We start from the raw sequence: 17500 nt of genomic DNA on the forward strand, positions 1-17500 counted from the left end.
TTTGTGTCACCTCCCAATCTCATGGCAAATAGTAATCTCCAATGTTGGAGGAGGGGCCTGGTGTGAGGCGACTAACTCATGGGGGTAGATTCCCCCTTTCTGTTCTTATGATAGTGAGTTATCACAAACTGTGGTTGCTTAAAACTGTGTGACACTTCCTTCTTCTATCTATTCCTCTTTCTCCAGCCATGTAAGATGTGCTTGCTTCCCCTTTTCCTTCCACCATGATTGTAAGTCTCCCCAGTCATGCCTCCTGTACAGTCTGTAGAATTGTGGATATAGTAAACCACTGTTCTTTATTACTTACCCAGTCTCAGGTAGTTCTTTATAGCAGTGTGGGAACAGACTAATACAATCATACACCTAAGAAGCCAAAACTAAAAACAAAAACAAATTGTTTAACAAAGGTTAAACAATGATTTCTAAGATATGACAACTAATGCACAAAAGGAAGGAGAAAATAGATATATTGAAACATCACTAATAACATACATCATAATGTAAAGTACGTAACAAAACAATTTAAAAATGGGAGAAAAGTCTTTGTATGTCAAATAGCCAATAAGAATTTATAATCCAGAATATATTACAACATCTTAAAATGCAAAAATCCAAAGGCAAATGCTCCAATCAAAAATAGAAAATTTGAACAGTCATGTCTCCAAAGAAGCTATAGTAATGTTTAATAAGCATATGGAAAGATGCTCAATGCCTCTGTCATTAGGGAAATGCAAATCCCAACCATAAGATATCCTTTACTAATCCTAAAGGCATATTAGTAAGTCCAAAAAGCAATTTGGAAAAAGCAAAATACTTTTTTTTTAACATAATATATGACACTCTAGAAAAGGCACAAGGATAGAGAAAGTAAAGAGTTTATTGGTTACCACGGTCTCAGCCAAAAGGAAAGACAAATCTGTAAAGATAGAAAATTTCCTTTTGTATATTATTATGTATGCTACTGTAATGTGGATAAAAGATACAGTTTTTCAACTCCCACAAAACTTTGTAACACAAAGAGTGAACCTGAAAGTATGTAAATTAACAAAAAAAACTTATTTAGTAGATAGGAACAGCCCAGGAAGAAATGCAGAGAAAATACTTTATACAAATCTATGAAATAATCCACTGAAGGAAGGGGAAAAAGAAGCTGACCTAAGCAACTGACATAATAAGTGCAGATTCTGTCTAAAAGCTAAAGGATTTATACATAAGCAGTTGGTATACATAAACAGGTGGTAAGGGTGTTTCTCATGGGGTTGTATGTTTCTTATTCTGAAACCACTATGCCTGCATTTTCAGGTGGTTAAATATTACAGTGGTAGGCTACATACAGATTAGTGAGATGGGTAGACAAATTCACATGGTGCTGAATAAGACTGTGTGGGACGGAGGAGGCTGTAGGAATTCATGTTTAATTTAATGCAGATACATATGGAGACTTGTAGAAATTTGTAAACATATGTGTATATTTACTCTTTGCTCTGTTAGCTAACAAGGCCTCCAATCAACACATTCCCCAGTAACAATGTGTACAACCAATGAGTGCCCAAATCTTTTTTAATTTCATTCTCCAACAAAAAAGATAGGGATCTGTGAGAAAAAGGTCAATAATAGACTTGAACAGGGACTAAATACAATTAGCCTGGAGTATCTAGTGGTGATCAAACAACAAAATGCTCAAAAACAATGCAACCAATGAATCAGCCACATAACAATGTTAAATCTTAAATATGGTGGTATTTCAAAATGACAGGAGACTCAATTGAAAGACTTTCTGATGGCATTCAGCCTCATACTGAGGGTTTAACCAAGGTTTTCTCTGGTTTGAGCATTTTAGACTTAGACTATGGTACCCAACAAGCATCCTAGGAGCTCCAGCTTTACATGGCATGTGGTGGAAATGGTCAGCCTCCATAATCATGTGATTCAGTTCCCCTAAAAATCTCTATCTATCTATCTATCTATCTATCTATCTATCTATCTATCTATCTATCTATCTATCTATCTATCGCTAGCTCCTACGTGTCTATCCTATTGGTTCCGTTGCTCTAGATAACCCTGACTAGTATAGACTTTGGTAGTATGAACAGTTCTATACGAAGAGAATTTTAAGCATGAGTGTCTTTTGGGGTTTCCAGAATAGGCTTTCTAATCTGATTGGACCTAAATTCTAAGAACTGTACTTCTAACAGTAGAAAGAGCAATGACCGTCAATGACATGAACTGTTTTTAGAGATCCCCAAAATATCTGCATTTGATACTCTTAATTAAACACTGATAAGAGGCAAGGTACTTGTTTACTCTGTATGTGATACAGACATTTGTGTAAAACCATGGAACATAATGATGACGGGTTTGTTGCTTCTAATTTCACTGGGAAATTTGATGAAAGACAATAATGAGCTTAGGGATTCAATTTTGCAGAACCAGCTCCACATAAACAGCCTAAGAGTTTCTACCTGTGCTCTGAGCCAGAAAACTCTCTTGTAGCCACAGGGAAGTATTTGCTAAAGGTCAAACACAAGCCCTTATCATGCCACTGGCTGAATTACAAGAAACATTGAACTGAGTCTGGCAGGGTGTCTACTGTTGAAGTGGAAGTTGATAAGGAATAGCATCCTGTAACTTGGGATGACGATGTATGGGAAGACTGATGTGGCTGGGGACATTGATCTCCTAAATTCTAATGAGTTTTTATTGCCAGCAGAAGTGGCCTCCTTACAGCCACCCCCTTGGCAATGGCCTTCCCACACTAAGTGATATAGGCCTTTCCATATACGTCTGAGTAGCTTACATCTACAATGCCTAAGGAAATGGTAATGGCTTCCCCTGAAGCAGCTGTCAAGCAATACATTGCTGATTATCTTCAAGACCCACCCCTGACAGCTGTGTTTCTTCTAGACTCATGGTGAGACTAAAGTTACAACAGGCCCCTAAAGCTGATGGATAGTATTTCCCATGAGGAGGTGTGATCTATGTCAAAAAAGCTACCTGAGTTTCCTAACTAATGCAAACAGAAATCTGAAGACCCTATGTGGAAATAAAGATTATGGCTGTGGATAGCTGGGTGTGGTGGCTTGTACCTGTAGTCCCGGCTACACGGGAGGCTGAAGTGGGATGAATGCTGGAACCCAGGTGTTTGAAGATGCAGTGAGTTATGACTGTACCACTGCACTTCAGCCTGGCCAAAAGAACAAGACCTCATCTGTAAGAAACCAAAACAAGAAAAAAAAAGTGTTGATAACAGAAGGAATATAAACTTGAATCAGTCCAAATTTAATGATATGGGGCCATTAAGCAGATATTCTGGTTTAAGGTTGCAGCTTGGGTGTTTAAGGATGGTATTATCAGTTTTATAATTGGTTGGCTGAAATATAGTTCAACAGATGTATGACCATGAGCAAGTCAGTGATTCCCCCATCTTCCCTGCATTATGTTGGATGAAGGAATTCATAGGCCTGGGGAGATAGGAATGCTAGAATGGATTTGCCACTTAAAAGCAACTTACAGCAGGGCATGGTGGCTCATGCCTGTAATCCCAGCACTTTTGGAAGCCGAGACAGGTGCATCAGTTGAGGTCAGGAGTTTAAGACCAGCCTTGCCAACATGATGAAACCCCATCTCTACAATAAAACTACAAAAATTAGCCAGACATGAGGCACACACCTGTTGCCCCAGCTACTCAGGAGGCTGAGGCAGGAGGATGGTTTCAATCCAGGAGGCAGAGGTTGCAGTGAGCTGAGATCATGCCATTGCACTCCAGCCTGGGCAAAAAAGGTGAGACTCTGTCTCTAAATAAATAAATAAATAAATGCAACTCACCGGTATTGATAGACTCCAGAAAACAGACTGTTTATTGGGACTTTGTTAGGTAGATTTGTGTGGGGAGCTGGGAACAACTGAAGAGCCCTTTGATCTCTCTTCTCGGTAGACCAGACCTTAATATAGAAACCAGAGTACACCAATTGGAAAATCAAAATGCAATGGGAATAACTGGGTTACAGGGAAACCTGGGAGCAAGTAGCAACACTCAGTCTTCAAAGACAAGGTTGGCATAGTTATCTCAATGGCCAGCAAAGGCAAAGCAACAATCAGGTTCATCTGATTCCTACAGATTTATGTTGCTGGCTAGTTTATAATAGTGTCCTTGGAATTCAAGTACACAGGTAGCCTACTAAATGCTTACTGGATTTGAAAAAGCAGAAAATCTTTAGATCAAATGAACAAGATTCTGCCTCAAATCCTAAGAACCAGAGACTCACAGAACCTCACTCAATTCTCACAACTGAGCCAGTATAGAAGAAATTTTGTATGCAATTAACTAAGCCATAATTAAAAAGGAATTGTTAATAACAGTCTTTCTAAAGAATGGTCCCCTATGTTAAATCAAGATTTTTTTTAAGGTATCAATTTACTCTTAATAAAATTACAGTAAATTTTGATTTTCTGTTCTATAATCTACTTCTTTTGAAAACTTCTGAGATTCATATCTCAAATGTTCAATTGTTGTCTTGCTACTATCAGCTTTTTCTCCCTTTGATGTGGCCTGGGATGATAACTCTAACCTTCAGCTTCTTGTCAGCTCCTGTAACTTTTCTCCTTACTTCTAAATGTTGTTGTGGCTGATGCTGAAATATTTTATCTTAGAGGTCTATAAAAGAAATGTTTTCCTCCAGGATAACCTGATTCTATACTCTTGATTTTTTTCTTGTTGTTGTTTTTGGTATGTCTAAATTTTCACTGTAATCAGGAAACTTATCATGCAGCTACTAAGAGTCATGTATTCCCCAGTTCTACTCAAAACCTTGTACACACTCTTTCCATGTTTGATTAAATTCAAGCACTTGTTATCTTAAGTTGTACTTTCAGATTATCTAAATGGGCTTTCTTCTAAGGAGAGGCAGTCACACTAAAAAAGGTTTTCCTTTGACTTCTTGGTAACTGGCTTAAGAAACAAGATTTTACATTTTATCAAGATAGTTCCTATGTTGCCTTTATTAAGTGTTTAATTGCTTTTAAAAAAAACCCTGAAATTTGAGAGGAGTAAGGATTTTATACCCGTGTAACTTTTTCTATTGCCTTTAAAGTCTTTCAATGATCACTTTGGTTAAATGAATAACTATTCATTTACAAGGAACTGTGGTTCAGTTTTGATCAAATATTTTAAGCTTTCTCACATCTTTCACAGACATCTCCAAAACTGAATCCTAAATTAAGTCTCTGACTTATTGCTGTCACTTATCAAAGCTAAAAAACATTAATGACTATGCAGTGTATCACCACCTCCAATACCCTGAAAAAGTTCTTATCAGGTGCTATTAAGTAATCTTTGTGGTGTTAAGGTACAAGGAACTGACTCCTGGATACATGTAGCTCCCCTAAAGGAGAAACAGACTCCTGCCAGCATCTAAGATCAAACTCAACTTAACCAAAACCTCATCTTTAGACTCAAGCAAAGGCAATAATCAAAGTACACTGCTTTCCTGCAACACAGGGACAGGCATGTATTAAACTTTATTTAATAATTTACCTTGTATCTGAAATAGAAATATAAGAAATATAATTTATTCCGTGCCTTAATACTAAATAATTTAAATGTTTATCTACCTATAGGCTTCCTTTTCTGTCACTCATTTTTTTCTTTGAGATGGAGTCTTGCTGTGTTGCCCAGGCTAGAGTGCAGTGGCGTGATCTTGGCTCACTGCAATCTCTGCCTCCCGGGTTCAAGCAATTTCCCTGCCTCAGCCTCCTGAGTAGCTGGGACTACAGGCGTGCACCACCACGCCAAGCTATTTTTTTGTCTTTTAGTAGAAACGGGGTTTTACCATGTTGGCCAGGATGGTCTCGCTCTCCTGACCTCGTATGCCCGTCTCAGTCCTGTCACTCTTGGAACAAGACAAGGCTTATGGCATTTTTTGCTAAAATGTTGTTAATAGTGAATATTTTGTTTCATTAATATATCCAGAATTTAAAACGGTTCAATTTCTCCAGACCCAGGGACTATCACGGAAGATATGAATGCATGAGATTGTAAGGGCCAGTTCTTGTGGAATAAAATTAATTCAGACCCCCCAAATAAAGGATGGGCATACAGATGCCTAAACAGCTAAATAAAATACTTATGTTTTCTATAGCTATGGTTCCTATAAGCCAAGATTACAACAGCTCAATGCATAAAGTTCAGAGACAATTCAGTTACATAACCTTACCTTTTGACTTTTAGTTTTTGGCTCTTACATTGCTTAAAAGGGGTTTTAAGGATTAATGACTGCCTGCTGCATTCATTCCAGTCTGGCCTACAGACTGGAATTGGATATAATTGGATATAAGACTTATGATTCCAAGTCCCTTGGCCATAGTGGTAGCACCAAGAAACATGATGGACCCAGGTCAGGTAGCATGCTGCTCTGCCATTGACATGAGAGAAAATAAAAGTGTGGCTACCAATACTGTCTCTGGCATACCTTGACAAAAAACGAGAATATAAACTATAAAATAAAGTCCTAAGCCCCCACCAACTTAATGGACACTCCCTACACCCATGTTACCCAAAGCAACCTGAAAAACTAATTTAGGCCATGACAACAAGAGGGGTGTTGAACAAGCTTCACTATACCTTCCTCCCATTATGGGAATTTAGGCACAACTGGTCAGCATTAACGTTACAATAAAAACTGTAAAACAGACTCTTTATAACAATAAAATACCAAACTATGAACAGGACTTAAGAACATGCCAGGCAAGAGTTAAGTCTCACATTCCTACACTTTAAAAAAAGCAGACTATGTTTACAACTGCCACAAGGTTTCTGTGTTTCTCTAGCAGCCAAGCAAGCACTAGCCTCAAGATAAGCTGACTCACTGACCCCAGACACTGTTCCACCAGCCATAACTACAGATTGAAGTAGACAAGGGACCAATTTCGGTAATTTTCTCCTGATAAAAGATCACTCACCATAAACTAGTTTTGGCCGGTTTACAGTAAATGCACACTTGCATGCCTTTGTCTAAAAAGAACTTTTGAAATATAGGGCATAATTATAATACATTTAAAAGTTAAGTCTCTGCCCCAAAATCAATGAGTCATATGTTTCATGGATATTTGTTAATACATAGGTCAGCACCACCTTCATGAACATTTACAACTCCTCCTGTAGCCTGTTAAGTATGTATAGTTAACCAACTTGTCTTCGTATCTCCACAGGAGCTCTGGGTACAACTGACATTTGGGGATTTGCACTATAATTAAGACTAAATGCTGTGTGTACTTCCTGGGTAACTCCAGAAACATATCCTCAGCCCTAAAAGACATGCACAAGCAAACTAATGCTATGTCTAATCTCATGATGTCTTTAAATCATATGGCTTTAGATATCTTCACCGCAGCCCAGGGTGGCACTTCTGCATTCATTAAGGCTGACCATTTTACACACATACACACACACACACACACACACACACACACGATTATTCTCACAATATAACCCAAGCTATGCATGTAGATACCCATATTTCTGCTATAGATGCCCTCTTTCCGGACTCTATGGCATCATGATTTAGTCAGCTTCCTGGTGCATAAAATACTTTTATATATATTATTAATACCGCTAAATGCCCTCTTCAGCTGCTATGAATTTTATTGCTGCTGTACACTCTGCATGGAGATGCAGGAAATCATTCTCAGGAATTCTTGGATCCACACATCATACATGCATAGTAAGTTCCTGCTGAAAACTCAAGAATATTTCCAACTCCTGGTACACAGATTCCATTCTAATGCTCTATAACTAGACCACTTTCAGTAGGAAGCAGACCAAATGAATATGATGCTCCAATTGAATAAAAATAAAGTGGAATTTGACAGTGGGGTGTTGTAAACAAGTACTTCATTTTCCTTAAAAAATATTTACTTTTTCTTTTTCCTGTGTGTTCATGTCTTACTTAGCTCCTTAGAAATGCAAATTCAAACTTTTCCCTCCTTCCTTTCCACCACCCAAACCACCAGCAAGCACTGTCAGCTTATCTAAGTATACGTTTGTTTAGAAATTACCAAATCTTGAACGAAAATAAGCATCCACCAGAATTCTCCTCCACAGAGAGATTGTCTCAAGACATCAGTTAATCCACAACCTGACTCTGTCCCCAGTGATGCTGGGCAGGCTAACGAATGACCCATGACTAGAGATAAGTCATCCATCGAGTCATGCAGATCCTACACCTCCCCACCCCTTCTGCGTGGCCTGCATGCCAATTTTTCTTCTTAAAACTCTGTTTTCTGCCCAGAAAACTTATATGGTTCCTTTAGATACGAATCCAGCCCTTCCACATTGCTAAGCTCTGGAAATAAAGTGACTTTCTTTTTTTTTTTCAAGACGGAGTCTCGCTCTGTACCCCAGTAGCTGGGATTACAGGTACACGCCACTGTGCTCGGCTAATTTTTGTATTTTTAGTAGAGACAGGGTTTTGCCATATTGGCCAGGCTGGTCTTGAACTCCTGACCTCAGGTGATCATCCTGCCTCGGCCTCCCAAAGTGCTGGGATTACAGATGTGAGCCACCACGCCCGGCCAGTGACTTTCTTTTTACTACCCTTCTGTTATTTGAGTTTGCAAGTGGCCATGGCCAAACCTGGGTTTGGTAACAAAATGGTGCCAGGCTGTAATACGACAGATGAGGGGCACTTTTTTCCTTAAAGCAGGATCTGTCAATTCTGTGTACAGCACTGAAGCCCACAGACCCTGACTGCTGCCACACCTAGCAGGGCAAGTGCCCATCTATTATTACATATTCCCATAAAATACCAGTGTTTTGCTGTGTTGATTGCTTATGTCTCACACATCTTGAACAAATGTCTCCAAACTTGCCTAAGTTTTGACTAAGAAAACAAAAGTAAAATCTAAAAAATTCACAAGTATGAAAACCTTTTGAGACTATTAAACCGGATGAAAATGACAATAAATAAAATATTGAAATTCATTTTTGTAAGCTAATGGCACAAAAATATTTTCTGATCACAGCACATGATGTACACATTTTCTAACTGGTATTTTTTATATCACTGAGAACTAAAATCGAGTTTAATCATCAGTCATCAAAAATAAGAAAATAATTCATATCTCATAGAATGGGTGATCCATACAGAGAACTGTCATGTACACGTACACGGAGGTGAGGGGGAAGGAATTATGGAGTCCAGTCAATGTCTACATCTTTTGTACAAGGAAAAAATGAAACAACATCATGAAGTTCACACCTGCACGGTTAAGAAGAGGTTGCTCCTTGCATTCAGATGTGAAGTCTAACTTTCCTGCCACACAAATCAATACCTTGTTAACCTTTCACATGTACAGCAAACTAAGCCATAGAATAGAAAGTTTGACAGATCTTTTTAAGCATAAGAAGATCTTTTTAATGTGGGACAATTTTGCCTTGTGGCTTACAGAATAGTTTCTGTCCTTCTATTTAACCAGAGCTATTTAAGAGGAAATTTCTGGAAAATCATAAAACAGAATGTGTAACGTCTGTCGCTTCTAATAAAAGTGATATTAACGTTCAATTTATGAAAGAGAAATAGGAGTAAGATGAAAATAATTGATATGGTTCATTGAAAAATAATTATGAATGCATTTTTAAAATAGACAAATAAAGGCCTTAAATCTATGATACAAAAAAAAACATTTGGTTTTAGATGATATTTATATGACCAACAAAAGAGAATATTTATACACAAGCATTTAAGACATTTGCACAACAAATTAAATCAAAATCAAGGAGAAATATCACGATGTAAAATCTAAAGTCTTAAGGTGTCATTGGTCAGGAAGCAGAATCATTTTTGAACAAACTCAGCCTTTTTTAAAAGACTTGAATTCCCTACCTCACCCCACAACCAAGGCAGGGAGCTGCTGTCCTTGTGCATGCAGAGCCCTCAGAGAGGCTCTGAGCTCAGAGGCTCCCCTGTGAACCTGCCTTTGTTGGGCATGGTCTGGAGGGGGACCCTGTTCACAGAATCATCTACAGCAGGGCAGGAGGCAGCCAGGGCTGCCTCTCCAGGTTTTCAACAACATTGGCTGTTGTCTAAGATACTAAATACATAAAGTGGGTAGTGGTGTTGGGAGACTGCCTAAGATTCACAAGGACATAGAGATTTCAGAGTCAATAGCAACGTCCTAAAGTTGTATATCCACAGCCTCATTCAAGGTACAGCTGAAAGGATTGCTGTAGGTGCAAGGCATGCAGGTCTGAACTTCTTTCACCTCATTATAGAGCAGCTCAGTGATTAAAAGAACAGGCCCTGGGCCAGGCACAAGGGATCACGCTTGCAATTCCTACGCTTTGGGAGACTAAGGAGGGTGGATTGCTTCAGGCCAGGAGTTCTAGATAAGCCTGGGCAACAAAGAGAGACCTCCTCTCCACTAAAAAGAATTAAAAATTAGCCGGGCATGGTGGCTTGCACCTGTAGTCCCGGCTACTCAGGAGGCTGAGCGGGGAGCATCACTTGAGTCCAGCAGTTCACACACAGAATGTGTTCTGTGTTTGTGCCACTGTACCCCAGTTGGCGTGACAGAACAAAATTATCTCTTAAAAAAGAAGAAAAAGAACAATCTCTAGAGAGAAAATTCTTGAATAGACTCTCTTAATAATAAGAGTGTGGTATTTGCACAGAGATAGAATAAACAACCAGTAACTTAAAAATCAGACATATGCATATATAAGCATATATTTAAGTTGCTGCATGGGGGAAACTTGGATTTTTATTAAAATGTTCCAGGGTATTGAATATCCACAGGGAGAAATTAAAATCTGACCTATGACCTGACATTATACACAAAATTAATTATACTTGGTTCATAGACATAAATATAAAAATATTTAGTAGAGTATACACAACACAATTCAGGAAAATAATTTCAAGACCACGAAGTAGGCTAAGCTGTCTGAAACTAGACCTGAAAAGCATTTACCATGTAAGAAAAAACATATTCTATGTACTTCATGTGAAGAAAAAATCTGGGGCATATAGAATCAAACTCAAGGTTCCTTTAGGCCTCTCCTGTCTAGAGTTAGCTCAGACTTGGAAATGGACCAGAGGAGCGGGAATAGTGCTTACTTCCTGAGATGGCAGGTGGATTGTATGAAATGATAACATATAAACCACGTAGTATCTTACTAAGCCTACACTAACCCCAAAAAACAAATATTCTAATAAGTTGCGAGATGCATCAATTGCATCAATTGTAATGTGTCATTATTTCCTATATCAGAATGAAAGAACAAAATCACTAACAATGAAACTAATACTTTTATCATGTGGAAATACATTGTATAATAATAACATCATTATATTATAATTATTGGAAAAAAAGCTGTTTTCAAGACATATATCTGTGGATATTTGTCTTGTCTTTTGTCACTCCTATGATTACATGGGATGGAACATATAAGGAAAATACACCAACAAAGGTTTTCCTAAATTTCCTCCCATTCAGATCCAACTCTCCTAAATCACTCTTCAATTCATCTTGCTCATGGTGTTCCCCATGTTATCATCATTTGTGCTAATCTGAGGATTTGGTGATGCTGCATTTCCTGTGAGATTCCTACCTTGCTCCTGCGAGTTTCTATTTTCAACCTCCTGTGCAAGATTTGATGCTGATGTTGATGAAATCACCCAAAAACGTCGACAGGAGGTTTGCAGACCAAGCTCATATACAGGTAAATGAGGACAATCACATTATGCCCTCCTTCCCGTCAACAGTGTTTTAACGCTTTCAAATTTAAGATGCATCTGCATTTGATAGATGTGGAAATGTGCACTCTACGATGAATGGAATACACTGTTCTCTCTGTGACTGCTTGTTTCTCAGTGTTAAATTATGGTGGCTCATTGGCTATATTCTTGTTTGTTATTGAGGAAATATGCTTAAATCTTACCACATAAATTTATAAACTGCATTTATATTCTACCTGGGAGCTTCACCACTGCCCTCCATTAGGGAAGTCCAGTTTGTCCACTTTTCATTAAAGTGAGTGTCCAGAGAGGTGTTATAAACTGCATGTATAATTTTAGACACATTAGAGTTATTAGTGGAGTGCTAGAATTCTTATGTCACATATGGAAATATAGTTCTATGAACCATGGTTTAAGAAATCCATTGAAGACAAAGATGAAAATTGTAAAGAGTTACTTGAAAAATTTACTGGAGTGCTAGCTCTCTAAAGACATGGGAAAATCCTGTATTTTGAAACTTTAAACTGTAATCTTAGAAATATGAGCAACGCTTCCTGTAAACTTCATTACAGATTCCATTCTTTCAGGTGTAACATTTGTATATCTTTTTCTTCATTCACATTTGTCCTTTTAATCACATGGCTGGTGATAGTAGAAATCACCTTATGATTAGTCACTGCAGAAGTGAATGCGTAATGGTCTTTATAAGATATTTTGATCTGCCCCCTTGCTTCTCTGGTCAACTCTACTTTGGGTACCTGGATATTGGAATCGGTTTCGATGTCCCCTCATGAGTACACTGAGTGATGAAAAAACTCATACAGTCAGAGTTAAGGGGGCTGACTGAAATTTCACCTAGAGTTTTAGACTCCGGGAAGGTTGAATTAAGTAAACACAAAGCCATGCCATTACATATATGAGACATTCCTTCCTTGAACTCAATCTTCTTATCAGGTTAGAGTGTGGAGACAGAGCACTGGGTTTGCCTCATGATGTCGTCTAAAAATGTGGTTTGTTTGCAATAGCATCTTCTGTAGACTTGTGGTGTCCAGACCAGCCTCTATACAACTGTTGATTTAGGATACTGTGCAAAATCATATCTTCCATGCAGTGAAAGTTTGTCTTGGGACTCAGTGCTCAGCACTTTGTCATCTGTGCCTGTGACATCATGCTATTCAAGATTTATGGATGTCAATGGGAGTTCAATATGCACCTCCATGGCTTTGTAGGCCTTTTAGGCATGGTTCCTGAAAACAACTCTGCTGCTACTAAGAAGAGTGCAATGGCCTCTTAATAGGAAGCTGTGTGGAGAATTAGTGGGCAGCGAGTACACATGCAGAGTTATCAGTCAGCCTGTTTCTGTCTCTCAGATCACTGCATGGAGGGTTGGAGATATGCTGTATACTGGTTTTTTTGTTTGTTTGTTTGTTTTTTTGTCTACTGAGATTTCTCTTCTTGTGCACAACATGTATGTATCACTCAGTAGCATTCACCTGCAAAAACTCTGTTGTAAAGTTTTATTCCCAGGCCTCTGGAAGCAGGGACTGCCCTAAACCAACTTATTAGAAATATTTTTTGTACTCTGCTTACCTGCTATCTTGATGGCTTTAGGGTTGGCCAAGGGCAATATAATTCCACCATGTGAGTATCAACAGAGTGCACAGTCCTGCACAGTTCCTGGTGGAGCCTGTGGAATGAAGAGAACTAAATTAGAACAGGTTTTCTGAAAGGTTTGAAGGTAAAGTTGACCTTGGGTTACTTGAAGAAGAAATCCCCGTACCAAGAAAACATGATCCTGAATGCAGAAATATGATTTCTGTTCCCTGTCACTGAAATTTCTTATTCTTGCCTTATATCATCTGGAAGTCATGTCTTCCAAAAAGGTTAGTGGGGTCCTGAATATACTCTGCTAAATGCTGTCCTAAAATGGGGCTTTCTGGGATATGTGAAAAACAGGCATCTTCCTTTCAAGAAGTGGATGCTGACGCTCTAATGACTAGGTAGTGGGGAAGGAGAAAGAGGATAAGAGTCCTTGGAGCTTGAAGGTACCTTCCTGAAGGAGTGGCACCTGGGTTTCGAATGTTGCCTAGAAAAGAAAAGCCAGTTTACTATTCTCTCCCTACATGCCCACTTGTATCTGGAGGCAAAAGATTTTTGCTGATGTCTTTACTTGCTTACTTTTCTTAAAAAAATAATAATAATATTAAAAAACAAATTTATTTTGAAATAACTGCAGATTTACATAAATGCACATAGGTAAGTACAGACAGTTTCATATACCATTCAGCTAACTAGAATGTTAATATATATTATAACCATAGCATATTCATGCAAACTAAGAATTTAACTGTTTTTCAAGATTATTAACTGATCTACAAACTTCCTTCATATTTTACCAGGTTTTCTAATAATCATATACTTATCTATTCCAGGACCTAATCCAGAATACCACCTTACAATTACTGTCAGGTATATTACTTACTACTTGGTGCATAACAAATTAGTACGTACCTTAGTGGCTCAGGACCACACACATATTACTCACGGTTTCTCTGGGTCTTCGGTGTAGATGTAGGTGATGGCTCAGGCTGAGGCTCAGCTGGGGAAGGGTCTCCTTCCAAACTCACATGATTGTTCTTAGGATTCACTTCCCTGCCCTCATCAGGAACTCATTGATGTGTTATTAAAATCACAGAAAATTAATACTAATTTATCAAAAATATTTCAAAACAATACAATAATAATAAAGAAGTAGAAAATAGATCACTTCCCATTGTATACTATGAATTCGTTTACCCTGATTGAACAACTACACAAAGATATTTCAAATAAGGAAAATGAAGACCAATATGCCTTATAAATACAGAGACAAAAATCACCAGGGAGATATTATCAAATGAAATCAGCAACATGTAGAAAGTATTATAAACTACGGCAAAAGGTATTTACCTCAGGAATGCAAATTTGGTTCAACATATGATACAATTAATGTCATACACTATATTAATAAAGAATAATAACTACACAATCGTCTCAGAAGGTGTGCAACAAGCACTTGAAAATTCCCAGATTCAGTATTAGAAAAACATGCAGCAAATTAGGCAGATAAGACAACTTTCTTCATTTCAAAGGGCATCTATGAAAAGCTCACATATCCTCATAAGTAATCTGAAAGGTTCACTAATTTCTCTGATATTAGAAACAAGTCATCTATTTCCACTGTTCACACTTGTTTGCAACATTGTACTGGAGAATGTAGACAGGGCAATTCATTTAGAAAAATATAATGTTTCTAATAAGGAAAGGAAGTCAAACTCTCACTGTTTGCAAATGACATGATCTAATGTATAAAAAGTCCAAAGGACTCTAATCAAACATGTTTAGAATTTAAAGATGAGTTCAAAGAAGTTTGCAGTATATAAAATATATAAAATATTTTAAATTTCTCTATACTAGCAATTAACAATCTAAAAACAAAACTCAGAAAACCGTTGCAATTGAGATCGCATCAAAAATACTTAGGAATAAGCTTATCAAATTAAGTATGAGATATGTACACTAAAAACGATAGAACGCATATTGAACAAAATTAATAGAAAATATTTGAATGCTCATTGTTTAGAAGGGTTAATATTGTAAGGTAGGCAATATTTTCCAAATGGATCTATAGAATTAATGCAACTTCTCTCAAAACCCCAGGTGGCATTACCTTCCCCTAAATTCAGAAGCTTATCCTAAAATTATATATAATATAGATACTGAGCAGCCGAAACACTCTTGAGAAGGACAAAAAGGGTTTGCATAGTAGACATATGCTTCCTGATTTCAAAACTTACTACAAAGTAATAGTAATCAAGATTTGTGGTACTAATATAGGGATATATGTATTCATCAATGGAGTAGAATATAATACTCAAAAATGAATCCTTACATTTATGGTGAAATGCTTTTATAATGTGGCCAAATAAATTAGGTATGAAGCAATATTTTCTTGTCAAATGTTTCTGGGTCAAGTGGATATCCACATGCAAGTTAGACTCTTGCCTCATACCAGAAACATAATTGACTCAAAATGAGAATCCATCTAAACATAAGAGCTAAACAGAGACAACCCATAAAACGGAACACAGGAATACATCTTTGTGGTCTTTGGTTAAACAATGTTTTAAGATATGACACTGAAAAATCACAAAGAAAAGTAGAAAATATAGAAATATTAAACTTCATTAGAATTAAAACCTTTTGCAATTTAAAGTCCACCATCAAATATAAAGAGGCACCCAAAGAATGGCAGAAAATATTTGAAAATTGCAAATTTTATAGGTGGTAATGGTCTATTATCCAGAATACGCAATGTCTTACAACTCAAAATTAAAAAGGCAAATATCCCAATCAAAAATGGCAAAATCTTAAATAGCCAATTCTCAAAAAGCCATAGTCGTATCCAAAATCACATGAAAATATGCTCAATGTCTTTTGTCACTATGAGGTAAGAGACTGGAAGGACTTGTTTTCTGGTTTCACAACCTTGATGACCAAAATAAGATCTGCTCCAGACAGGATAAAGTGAAAAAACTGGCAGAAGCCTGTACATTGTGGCAAATGTCACCCTGGCAGTCTTCATTTGTCACTCACATAAGACAATCCTACCAACCACATAACTGTTTACAAATTCCATGGCCACAACTCAGAAGTTACTGCCCTTTCCATGGAGACAACCTAGAAGTCACTGCCCCTTTCCTGCCTCAATTTGCATTGACTGCCCCTCAATTTGCATATAATTAAAAGTGGGTTTCATTGCATATAAATACAGTTGCCAAGAGGCCTATATGTTGCCAACTCTGAATACACCGCTTAAGAGTTAGCCCTGCTCCGCTAGGAGCAGTACCATTCAATAAAATATTGCAGTCTAACATCACCCACTTGCCCTTAAATTCTTTCCTGGACAAAGCTAATAACAAAGTAATTGTCCATCAACAATAGACTGTATAAAGAAAATGTGGCACATATACACCATGGAATACAACGCAGCTATAAAGAAGAACCAGATGATGTCCTTTGCAGGGACAGGAATGGAGCTGCAGTCCATTATTCTTAGCAAGCTAACACAGGAACAGAAAACCAAATACCTCCATGTTCTTTTTATCAGTGGGAGCTAAATGATGAGAACACGTGGACACATAGAGGGGAACAACACACTCAGAGTTCCTGAAACCATCGGTCTGGATTCTGATGAATGGGGCAATCAGACACACAAGCACACCAAGGCCTAACCATTCTGGCCACTGGAAGGGAAAGAAACTACCCAGGAATGCCACCTGCTTCCAACAAGCTGGTCCCATGATTGGGGCTCTAGGGAATTTCTCTTTACCTGCTGAGATGTTTTTGTCTTGGGGAACTTCCTTTCTCTTCTTGCCACTGCACCAGCTGTCGACTACACTTCCTTACCACAGGCCAAGTGACATCTGAAGAGGCTGACAGACTTCAGAGCTGGGTAAGGCAACCAGAATACCCCCTAAACTGCCTCTGCCTGTTCTGTGATGTCACCTGACCTCTGCTCTGTTTACATATAGCTGCTTGTGACATCATCTGGGCATGTATGGTATCTGTATCTATGTCAAGACCTGGGCTTTGCTCCACTTGGAGTCAGCTGATTGGCAGGAGGGCATCTGAAATTGAGAGGAGGTTTCAGGACGTTTACCCAGCCCTTTAGTGGGGATCTGTCTGGGACTGTGCAGTCTGAACCTGCAACTATAAAAGGTACAATA

At 38.0% G+C, this 17500-nt stretch overlaps 1 long non-coding RNA gene across 3 annotated transcripts in view; it reads right to left on the bottom strand.

The window, feature by feature from the left end:
- The window catches only part of LOC117975972 (uncharacterized), a 71307-nt gene extending 54047 nt beyond the window's left edge, over positions 1–17260 (bottom strand). Inside the window, exons 1-6 of one of the 3 annotated variants that reach the window (XR_008621168.2) lie at positions 17104–17249; positions 13513–14437; positions 13323–13419; positions 3826–3941; positions 3087–3208; positions 308–377 (exon numbers count right to left, since the gene is read on the bottom strand). This is a non-coding gene — a long non-coding RNA (uncharacterized LOC117975972). Of the gene's footprint in view, positions 1–307; positions 378–3086; positions 3209–3825; positions 3942–13322; positions 13420–13512 lie in introns of all 3 variants that reach the window. The other 2 variants (XR_008621167.2, XR_010110051.1) reach the window with 2 other exon arrangements.
- Between the last annotated feature and the right edge of the window lie 240 nt (positions 17261–17500).

Source organism: Pan paniscus, chromosome 16 (genome assembly GCF_029289425.2).
Source record: "Pan paniscus chromosome 16, NHGRI_mPanPan1-v2.0_pri, whole genome shotgun sequence".
Classification (NCBI taxonomy): Eukaryota; Metazoa; Chordata; class Mammalia; order Primates; family Hominidae; genus Pan; species Pan paniscus.